Source organism: Miscanthus floridulus, chromosome 4 (genome assembly GCF_019320115.1).
Source record: "Miscanthus floridulus cultivar M001 chromosome 4, ASM1932011v1, whole genome shotgun sequence".
Taxonomy (NCBI): Eukaryota; Viridiplantae; Streptophyta; class Magnoliopsida; order Poales; family Poaceae; genus Miscanthus; species Miscanthus floridulus.
The window spans coordinates 82,884,672-82,896,488 of NC_089583.1; the positions used below are offsets into that span (position 1 = coordinate 82,884,672).

The 11,817-nt window shown below is 52.4% G+C and overlaps 1 pseudogene; it reads left to right on the forward strand.

Moving 5' to 3' along the window:
* The first annotated feature begins 218 nt into the window (after positions 1-218).
* On the forward strand, positions 219-11,598 carry LOC136551871 (uncharacterized; annotated as a pseudogene).
* Positions 11,599-11,817: the final 219 nt, after the last annotated feature.

Here is an 11,817-nt window from a genome sequence, read left to right on the forward strand (position 1 = left end):
TCACAAGCACAAGGCCAGCCAGCCAGCCTTTCGCCGCGGCCAACTCCTCGTGACATCGCCTGGACGGCCCCGATCCAGCAGCAGGTCCCGTGTTGGACCTTGGACGGCAGATCTAGCCCCCTTGCGCTGTCCGCACACCCACCGTCTTCCTTTTCCGCCCCACGGCAGCACCCTTCACGCACGATCGCGCCTCGCCTTCCATTTCTTGCCATCCCAGTCCCAGCTCTCGTCGGAACGGCGGCCGCCAGAAAACCCCAACCCCCGCGGCGCAAAACCCTAGTAGAGGCGGCGCGGGACACTGCTTGGGTTTTGGGTGATGGAAGAGGAAGGCGGCGCCAGTGGCAACGAGGAGGTGGTGCAGCTAGAGGACGCGGTGGAGCTGCTGGTGGAGCACCTCGTGGCGCCGGTGCTGCCGCGCGGCCAGGTCGACCGGGAGGTGGCCCTGTCGCATGAGACCCATGAGGCCGTGGCGCGTCAGGTGAGGAAGCTTGTGCTTGACCCATTGCTCCTTTTCGTCAGTTGCGACCCGCTTGCGGTGGGGTTGCCTAGAGGGTCGATCGGGGTTGAGGAACGGAGCATGGGGGTTGCGCCTCCTCCCCGTGCGACTCGTTTTGGGGTGGATTTGGGTCACACGGCTTCTATAGGCTGATCCATAACATTGTTCTGCTTAGTGTTCATCACACACTCTCTTTTTTCCAATTGCCGATCGAGCTGCGGCTTTCCTTTTGCGGCGGTATGATGGAGCTTATTGCGGCTTATTTGTTTCATGCTTGGGGCTTTTGGGATTCTCTTTTGTTTTAACAAAAACTCGTCGGCGACTTACCTCACCACGCCGCCATGGATGTGGTTTTGTGTTGCGCAGGTCCGCGCGGCAGTTCTCCTGTACAACTACTACTATAGGAAACAGTTCCCGCAGTTCGAGTTTGCCAACCCCGATCGGTTCTGCCCGTGCGCCTCGCTCAACGTTAGCAACAAAAATCTGCTCATCTACCTGAACCAGGCGCAGAACCGCCTTGGCAACGGAGTGGGGGCCGGGCTCTCGGTTACTGACAAGGCAATCATCGACGCCTGTGACATTGCCGAGGCGCTTGACCCCACGAAGGACTCCCCCGAGATGATCATGTGGCCGATCTCCAAGGTCGCAGTTCTGCTTCTCAATCGGACAAAGAAAGTGTGCTTGCTCGAGCACGGATCCGAAACTAAGGGCGTCTGGTCGATGTTTGAGAAAGATATCAAGACGGCATTGTTTGAGAAAGATATCAAGGCAGCATTAGGTGGTTTGCTCAGCAGTGAGCATGTCAGTGCAGGGGTCGAGTAATAAATCCATGGCACTTCCTTCTGAACCATACGTGCTTCAGCAGATTGCATATTCAGAGGTGGAGCTCAAAACAGGTTGGTGCTATACAGTTCTACGGTTTTTGTTCTTGAACTTACAGTGCATTGTGTGCACCCTTATTCTTTTTAATAATTGAGCAATTGGATGCAGCATTGTGGCTAGTGACTACAAGTCCATGCCTTAAATTTGTAGTGGAATTGTAGTTCACCCACAAGCACAGGGGCACAAATAATGGTCACTTCGTGGAGTTAGGCTAGCTGGTGTGGTTTGACTTCTCTCATTTAATTTGATTCTATACAAGTTGTTTGCTACTGAAACATGATTTTATATGGTCTTGCATCCACTGGCACATCAGGCCGGGGCGTTATTGGTTGCTGTACGAGGCTCAACCAGGCTCGCCAGATGCAATACACACATGATTGGTGGTTTCCTAGTTTAGGGTATCGGCCAGGCTTGCTCCGTGCAAAAGCCGCCCCCTGGCCTGGCTCGTCATCCCGTGCGGATAAAATCCGCGTTTTGATGGCCGCACACACAGGTGAGCACGCGGGAGAGCGTTTCCTTAAAGGCTGGCTGTATTTGCCATGCATTTGTTTATACATTCATCAAACCAAACAGGAACTCTGCTGGGCAGGTTGTTCCCGCGCAATGTATTTAGTATGTTATGCTATAATAGAAATAGGGTTGCCTCCTGTGGAAAAAAGGTTGTTTCTGCGCGAGCAACCAAACATAACCCTCCAGCACGCATCCAGCATGGCTGCTGAGCGCCTGGATGCCTAGAGCAAGCCTAGATCGGCCGGGTAGCCAACCAATCGTGTCCTAGAGTAACTGAGATTATGTACATGAGCTAATGGCAATCAATGTTGTTTTCGAAAGAGAAATACTATACGACACTCAATTTTCCCCTCTTCTCTTCCCCTCTCTCTCTCTCTCTTTGTCTCCATCTCCGGCGGCCTTAGAAGAATTCATGGGGAGGCAGGCAGGCTAGGCGATGGGGACGGGAGAGACAGTGGCGAGGTGGAGGCGGCGGTGACGCTGCCGGAGCAAGCGGCGGAGTAGGCGGCCGGGCCAGGTCGGAGCGGGGAACGACCATGGCCGTGACGGTGGCGGGAGAGGGGAAGATGGAGGTCACCGTGGGCGCGGTAGGGTCTCGCCGGAGCTCCATGACCGCGGCCACAGAGCTCCGGCGAGACCCTACCATGCCCCGGCGGGGCGATAGGCGGTGGGCGGCAATGGCGCGTCATTAGGAGGAAGGAAGTGTGAAGAAAAAAATTTGAGTGCTCGGGGCTTGTAAAACACCCTAGTGTTGTATAGACAGATCCTTTCGAAATTACACTTGGGCCTGTTCGCTTGGAGGAATTTGGATGGTTCGGGGGAATGCTGGAGGAATTTGTGAGAGAAAAACACTGTTCTGGATGAAAAAAGAAGCGGATCAAGCCGGGTTTAAGAGCACGCGAACGGGGTTGTGTGCTCGATACACAAGTTGCTTCGGAAGCGGAATTGTGTGCTTGATTTTGTTGATTTTGCAAATTCTATGCTTGTGCACCTATCTTTTGTATGTCTTAATAGGTATGTCTCACACACTTTTGTTTTAATAGGTATGAAGCGTACAAATTTGCGTTTATCAAAGAACATCGGGTGTACTCACTAAGTAAGAAAAGAACATCTACCATATTGTTCCTTCTGCACTATGATAAGACTGTCGATAGCAAGCTTAAGGAAATGCCTTTAGATGCCCTGATCGAAAGGTTTGCTTTTCCACTATGCCTACTTTGTACCATTGCACGTTGTAGACCTAGTCAAATAAGTACAGTATATACTGCATACCATATCTTAGATTAATGTTGTTAGAGGCAGCAAATCAGGAAAGTGGCTAGATCGACGTCTAATTGAGGGGAATCCTGGGCACATCATTAGCAGGTGCTAATATAGAAGCTTAGCAAGAGTGATTGGGAGAGAATTAAGGGGTGATTGGGCTATGTCATGGGGCCCCTATCAATAAAGATCGCTGGCTTATGGATCAAGTAAGCCTCTCTATATAAGAAGAGGAGATGTATCAATCTAATCAAACAACTATTAGAAGAAAAAAAACTTCTCTTTTGCTCGGCCATGGGGAAGGCCCCTGGCCGGCCCCCTCTCTCACTCGCAACCATAACAACCACCATAACAAATGTCAGCAATGGTTACTTTGCTAAAGCACTTTCCACCCTTTTCAAGATACTCTGTTTCATGTGCATATGATATAATGCTTGCTAATTGTCCCTCCTAAATGAGTTGCTTTGCTTAGTGTTAATACTCCATTTTTCAATCGTAGAAATTTATAAAAGTTGTCCCTATTGAATTTCTTCCTTTTCTCAAACAGGATGAGTGGTCCTATATTTGAAAGTGGTCCGTACCCAACAACGACATCTGTTGTTGAATGCTATTATTTACTGCCATATAAGGAGGTCTTGTTAGACGTCCTGAACAGGTATACATAAAGATTTATTTCAGCTGATTATGCATGAAACCATTGATATCAAAATGTGTCTTCTTACAACTCTTTTAGGTTAATGACTAAAGCTTACTCTTGACATGTTGCAGGGATTGGCCTTTGGGTTCTTCACTGAGCGCGCCAAAGGAGCTGGTATTTCAAAATGGGAAATCTTCATCCCTCTCTGAAATAGATGAAAGTTCGAAGGAACAAGAAGCTAATAGTAATAACAATTCTAAAAGGAAAAAAATTAACCACAGACGTTTCAACTCCAAAGAAAAATAAGCAGGTAGTAAAAGCAGTTGATGATAGTGGCGCCAACAACTGCAGCACCAGCACAAACAGAAAAGACAGCAACACGAACTGCAAAAGAAAATCTGAAGCCTTCAAGACTAAAGTTGCTACCTACGCAGCAGAGCACGGGGATGGTCAGAGCCCCACAAAAGACTTACAAGCCAGTGAGTCTATCCATCTTATAGTACTTCACTACTTCGATTTTACGATCCATTGTTGTTTCTCCTCATCATTTTGATAAAGTCACTTAATTTCAGGTGTCCAAATGGACAAGAACAGAACAGAGAAGAACTCTAAAAGTAGAAATGTCCCCAAGATATCATTCCGGTAAAGAACTCTGTATGAGCTTGACAAAAAGATGCATTGAAATCTGGCGTGATGTTTCTAGTTCAATAATAATTAATATATGCATGTTTATGTGTTAAACTTCAACTTAAAGAATTAATTATCTTTCAGACACCAGATGTTGATCCTGTAATTAACGACCATGCCTTGAAAAGCCAAAAGGAGAAAGTGACTGAAAAGTCTGGTAAGGACAATCCTATCTAAGAAAAAAGAAATTTCTTTTTCCTATTATTGATTACTTCCATATTGATGCTCCCAAATCTTAATCTGTATACATCAAACTGCATTTCAGGTGGCATCACAGGTAACATGAATGTTCAGAAGTATGCGACACTGCAATTACTTCAGAGGATGTGAGATGATACAGTATGTTACATATTATTCATTTCTGAAGTTACAGTGATGCTTGTTGATCATAATTCTTCTTTTCCTTGATAACCTAATGTGTACTCATCTTAGCCTATCTACGTTTCAGCTCCGTGAGCATTTTGTGCTTGGAGATCGAAGTGCTGAGTACGAAATGGACATTCAAACAATCTTGACAGGTATTTTACCTTTTCACAACTAAATCTAGATAAAATGGACAATAACAGTGTGAAATCAAATGATCTTGTGGCAAACAACTTGTGTTTCCATTCCACAACGTTACTTAACATAGCACGAGGGCCTTGTACTCTTAGGCTTCGATTTGTATATGTGGACCTTGGTCTCGAATGATGGAGTTGGGTGTCACCATCCCATCCACACAAGGCTGCAGAATACAAGTGCATGAGCATTATCTAGCCTCCCAAGGACAGCTAGCAAGATAACTTCAATTCTCGTAGAATAATTGTAGACCTATATATATCAACATATCTTTTCAACTGTGTGATTGTTGCTAATCATCCTCAATCTTTTACCTTCAAGTTATATCAAACCAGTGCGTATCATTTTCAAACCATGTGCAGAAACGGAGATGACACCTAAAGTAACATCAATCCTAAAGAAATATGAGAATAGTGGGAAGATGATGGAAGTTGCCAATCCAATTAGCTATAGAGAAGGATGCCAAACCATGAACATAAAGAGGAAGAAACTGAAAGAAGCCATACCTTCTACGCAACAAATGCCAGCCAAGAAACATCATCTGATGTACATTATTATCATGACTGCCTCTACAATCCTCTGTCTGACAGTAGTCATTGCAGGAACTGGATGACATATGCCGTGAGAGCAACTGGATTCTTCCAAGATACGGAGTACTTCCTTCAGTTACCGGTGGTATGTGGTTGATAATCACTGATTTTTCAAGTTCCTGCATGCCTTAGCATGGAGTCCTTGGACCATATATGTCAAGGGCGTCGGGACCTAGGGTAGCTGGCCCTCGGCTACGGAGACCGTAGCCTTGGTCCGTCGTCGCCGGTGAGGTTTTTCCCTCTGCCGTCGGCTTAGTTTTGGAGAAGAGACAGGAAAGTAGATTAATAATGTATTGCTTCCTTTTCACCAAACGTGCGGATACAATAATATATAGCCAAAGGCCTCCACCAATCCGAGTCTAACTCTCCTAGAATTAAGGACTAAAAATAGAAACTAACTCTCAAACTTCCTAACTTAGGCACCGATCGTGTCCTGGTCATGCACGTCCTCCGTACGTGCTGCTCGGTATGTTGCCCGGCGTACATCACGGGCCCTGCGACGCCTGGTGTATGCTTGCCCGTACATGACATCTCTCCCCTCCTCGAAATCCAGCTCGTCCTCGAGCTGAAAAGTCGGGTACTGTTCGCGGAAAACATCGAGATCCTCCCAAGTAGCTGACTCAGCCGGCTCTCCACGCCATTGCACCAGGAGCTGACGAACACCGCGCGCAAGACGGGCTCGCTCGACACGAAGAGGTTCCGGAGCCACTGTCCCGTTCTGGATGGAAGGCAAAGGTGGCGGATGCGTCCGGCGGTGTGCCGACGAACTTCTTCAGCACACCTACATGAAACACATCATGGAGTCGGGCACCTGCCGGCAGCTCTAACCGAACGGCGACGTCGTTGATGAGTTAGGTTACGCGGTACGGCCCGACGAAGCGAGGCTTGAGCTTCCCTTTCTGCGCCTGAGGGAGCGATGCAGCCTGACGTTGACGAAGACGCAGCAGTGCCCTAGTCGCCGATCTGGTACTCCACCGCACGGTGCTGTTTATCATAGTGCAGCTTCTGGTTGGCTTGCGCCTGCTCCAGACGGAAACGCACATCAGCAAGGAAGGCCTCCCTGTCCTCCATGTCTTGGGCAACAGCAGCCACCCGGGTCTCCCCTAGGCTCATAAGAGCGTATGGAGGGGGGATCACGTCCATAGACCACCCGGAACGGTGTCTCGCGAAGAGATGTCTGGTACGCCGTGTTGTAGGTGTACTCGGCCCAGGGCAACCAGCGGAGCCAGTGACGAGGACGATCGCCCGTGAAGCAGCGCAGGTACATCACGATGACGCGGTTGGCGGCCTCCGTCTGGCCGTCGGACTGTGGATGGAATGCCGACGACATGTGCAACTTGGTGCCCATCAAGCGCATGAGCTCGCGCCAGAATGTCAAGGTGAAGACCAGGTCGCGGTCGGACACCATGGATTGCGGTACGCCGTGGAGACGAACTATGTCGGTGAAGAATGCCTGCGCCACAGACTCCGCCGTATACGGATGCGCAAGCGGAATGAAGTGGCAATACTTGCTGAAGCGATCGACCACCGTGAGGATGACCGATTTCCCGTTGACGCGCGGCAGCGCCTCGATGAAGTCGAGACCGATGTCAGCCCACACCGTAGTGGGTATCGGCAGGGGCAGCAGAAGGCCAGCAGGGTGCAGATGCTCCGTCTTGTACCGCTGGCAAGTGGTACACTGCGCGCACGAAGTCCTGGACGGCGCGGCGCATGTTGGGAAAGTGGAAGTCACGCCGTAGTCGATGTAGTGTGCGTTGGACGCCCTCGTGGCCGTCATCATGGACAACGGCGATGATCTCCTGCAACAGAGGTGAAGCCGGAGGAATAAACAGGCGGCCATCGTATGTCACCAGATCGTCGACCACGCCCCATGGTGGTGCGCGCGTGCCGGCGCGAATCTCGTTGTGGAAGGCGACCAAGCTTGGATCGGTAGCCTGGGCGTGACGGAGACGATCGACGAGGTCGAAGCGGGGCGCCGAAATGGCGAGCAGCGCGCCCTCATCCGTGTCGCATCGAGAGAGAGCATCGGCGACCGTGTTCGTCGTCCCCGGTTTGTATTCGACGGAGAAGTTGAAACCAAGCAGTTTCCCCACCCAGTGATGTTGGGGAATCGTGGCGAGTCGCTGGTCGAGCAGAAACTTGAGGCTGTAGTGATCTAGTCTTGATGAGAAACCTACGGCCCCACAGGTACGGCCTCCAGTGGCGCACAGCATGAACGAGGCCGATGAGCTCCCGCTCATAAGCGGCGAGGGAACGGTGGCGCGGAGCGACGGGGCGGCTGAAAAACGCGATCGGGTGCGCATCTTGGATGAGCACCGCGCCGAAGCCAGTGAGTCGACGCTGTCACATTCCACGACGAAAGGCTTGGTGAAGTCCAGGCAAGGCCAGCACCGGAGCTGACGTCACCGCGGCCTTGAGCGCGCTAAAAGCTGTGGTCGTGTCGTCGTTCCAGGAGAACCCCTCCTTCTTCAATAACGCCGTGAGGGGCGCCGCGATCGCGCCGTAGTTGTGGACGAACTTAGCGGTAGTACCCCGCAAGACCCAGGAAGCCGCGCATCGCCCGTGCCGACCGAGGCTGAGGCCAATCATGGATCGCCTGGACCTTGGCCGGATCCATGGCCACGCCCGCCGCCGAGATGATGTGGCCGAGATAGGCGACGGAGTCGACGCCGAAAGCGCACTTCGAGCGCTTGACGAAGAGACGATGTTCGCGGAGTAGGACGAGGACAGCGCGCAGTTGGCGCAGGTGATCTGCCCAGGAGGTGCTGTAGATCAAAATGTCGTAAAAAAAACAAGCACAAACCGGCGGAGGTAGGGACGCAACACGTCGTTCATTAGCGCTTGGAAAGTTGCCGGGGCGTTGCACAAGCCGAACGGCATGACCAGGAACTCGTAGAGGCCGTCGTGGGTACGGAACGCGGTCTTGGCGATGTCCGCTGGCCGCATGCGGACCTGGTGGTAGCCAGAGCGCAAGGTCGAGCTTGGTGAAGAACCGCGCGCCGTGGAGTTCGTCGAGGAGCTCGTCGACCACCGGAATGGGGAAGGCATCCTTGACGGTGATGGCGTTCAGTGCGCGGTAGTCGACGCAGAAGCGCCACGACCCATCGGCCTTCTTGACGAGGAGGACCGGTGAAGAGAACGCCGAAGAACTCCGGCGGATGAGGCCCTGGTGCAGCATGGTCGCACATTGGCGTTCCAGCTCATCTTTGTGCATGGCGGGGTAGCGGTACGGCCGAACAGCTACTGGAGGGGCGCCCGGCAGCAGCGTGATGCTGTGGTCGCGGCTACGGACCGGCGGAAGGCCGTGCGGCTCGGCGAAGACGTCGTCGAAGGCGCCGAGGAGCTCCTCCAGTAGGGTGGTGCTTGCCGTCGTGGTGCGTACAAGCCGGTGAGGTGGGACCAGCCAGGCCCTGCCAACACATCCGGCGCCCCCGGAGGTTGAAGGCCATGGAACGGGCGCTGAAGTCCCACGTGATCGGCCCCAGAGCAGCTACCCATCTGGTGCCGAGGACGACGTCGTAGCTGGCAAGCGGCATGACGAAGAGGTCCGTCAGAAACGGCTCGCCGCCCACGGACAGCGGGGCGCTGCGGATGACGCCGGCGCACGTGATGCGCTCGCCATTGGCCACCATGGCCGAGAGGCGTGCCCGGCGCTGGATGGGAAGGCCGGTACGGAGCGCAGCGTCCTCGGAGATGAAATCGTGGGTGCTGCCGGAGTCGAGGAGGGCGACGAGAGACGCGGGCCCAACGGAGACCGGGATCTGCATGGTGTCGCTGAACGTCACGCCGGCGATGGCATGTAAAGAGTAGGCGGGCGACTCTTCCGTGGCCGCATCCTCGACAGCAGCGTCCCCCAGCTCGCCGTCATCTTCTTCGATCACGCTGTCCAAGAGGAAGAGACGGCGACAATTCTTGTTGTGGCCCCTGGTGTACTTCTCGTCGCAATTATAACAGAGGCCCAGACGACGCCGTTCCTCCTGCTCCGCCGTGGTCAGGCGCTTGATGGCCCGTCCTTCCACAGAGACCGTGGCCTGAGCGGCCGGCTTGGCGCCCGGTGGTGCAGGCAAGGCCAGGCGTGGTCGGGGCGCCGGCAGGAGCGCCTTGGGCGTCGCGGCGGCCACGTACTGCTCCCGCAACTCAAACTGACGTGCCAGGCTCATGGCCGCGGCGAGCGTCTGTGGGTTCTGGACCTGTACGTCCATGCTGAGCGGCGGTAGGAGGCCCCCGGTGAAGAGCTGGACGCGTTGCGCCTCGTCGAGACGACCTGCGCGCGGCAGAAGGGCCTGGAAGCGGTCCTGGTACTCCGCCACGGAGCCAGTGCGCCGGCAGTCCGCCAACTCGAACAGCGGCGCGGAACGCAGCGGTGGCCCGTAACGCAAATTCAGCAGCTGCGTGAAGCGCCTCCAGGTAGGCGTGCCCTCATCTTGTTGCACCTGCATGTACCACAACTGGGCGCCCTCTTCCAGATTGTACGACGCCATCCAAACCTTCTCCTCTTCCATGATCCGCTGCTGGTGGAAGTACGATTCGCAGCGATTGATGAAGATCAACGGATCGGACTTGCCGTCGTAGCGGGGGAAATCCATCTTCTGGAATTTCGGCGGTCGATCGTTGTGGTGCTCGCCGGATGCCAATTTGGAGGTCGAGGACGACGTGTGTTCGGCGGTGAGGGCAGCGATGGCCTTAGCGTTGGCCTCGACTGTAGCCTGTAGCGCCTTCATGGCTTCGGTGAGGGACTTGAGTTGATCGGCGTCACCCATGGCAGCGGCTGGGGGCGGTGGATTGGCGGCAGCGGACGGTGAAGATGACCTGGAGAACGAGGATCGCCTGGATCGTGATACCAGGTTGTCAAGGGCGTCGGGACCTAGGGTAGCTGGCCCTTGGCTACGGAGACCATAGCCTTGGTCCGTCGTCGCCGGCGAGGTTTTTCCCCTCTGCCGTCGACTTAGTTTTGGAGAAGAGACAGGAAAGTAGATTAATAATGTATTGCTTCCTTTTCACCAAACGTACGGATACAATAATATATAGCCAAAGGCCTCCACCAATCCGAGTCTAACTCTCCTAGAATTAAGGACTAAAAATAGAAACTAACTCTCAAACTTCCTAACTTAGGCACCGATCGTGTCCTGGTCATGCACGTCCTCTATACGTGCTGCTCGGTATGTTGCCCAGCGTACATCACGGGCCCTGCGACGCCTGGTGTATGCTTGCCCGTACATGACAATATAGGCATTAGAATAATGCAGTCAGATTTAGGCCTTCACAGTCTGCTCTTCTTGCACCTGTAAGGCTGACACATATATAGCGGGCGACAGTTATCATATAAAGCTACCTTTAAAGTCGGACTCTGATAGGTGCTTATACAAGTTGTTCTTATACCATACTATATGCATGATCTTAGAACTTATACATCCTAATCACAATTTGAATTAGTCAAATGTCTGCTGGTAAATATAACCGGAATCTCTTTTTGCTCCAGGTCGGCCTCGGGCAATCTTTCTCATAGCTTTTAATTCCTACATGTTCGATCTTTTACAGTTTGTACTCCTACATCGGCAGATATGTACCAGGCCTTATGGGCCTAGATTTCAACTTGAGTGCAGATGGTGATATGAAGGTCACCCCTCATGAGGCACGAGACTCAGCGGCATCCAACATGCTATCTCAGCTTCAGCCGAAGGCAAGGGAAGACTAGGAAAGCAGCAAGTCTCCACACAACCCCTGATGCTGCATCCTTGTTGGGTATCGACTTCTGAATAAGGAAGCGAGAATGTGACTGGAAAGAACAACCATCACCTTTGCAAAATGAACATGCTGGGAGAAACATCGCGATGTTGTTTGGCTCCCGTGATCTCCAGAGATTACTGGTGTTTAGCACTGTGTTTAAATTTCTGGACACCATTGTGTTGTTCCTTTTGCGAGTTCTCTAGCTGCAGCGTGCATTATTTGGTTGTGAAAACAAAAATATATATACCTATCTATTTGAACCTACAAATTCTGGTTAGATGGTGTTTGCTGCACAAGCCACAACTTTCTGCAGGTGTGGTTCAGTCTGCAGTCATATAGCTGTGATACTAAGCTGTGTTTTCTTGTTGGACGATCTGGGTTTTCACTTGCTACCTTGACTTGGCCATGTTCTTTTTGTTTCGCTGCATTCCCTCTGTTCGCGCATGGTAGCCTGGTAAGAACCGGTGCGA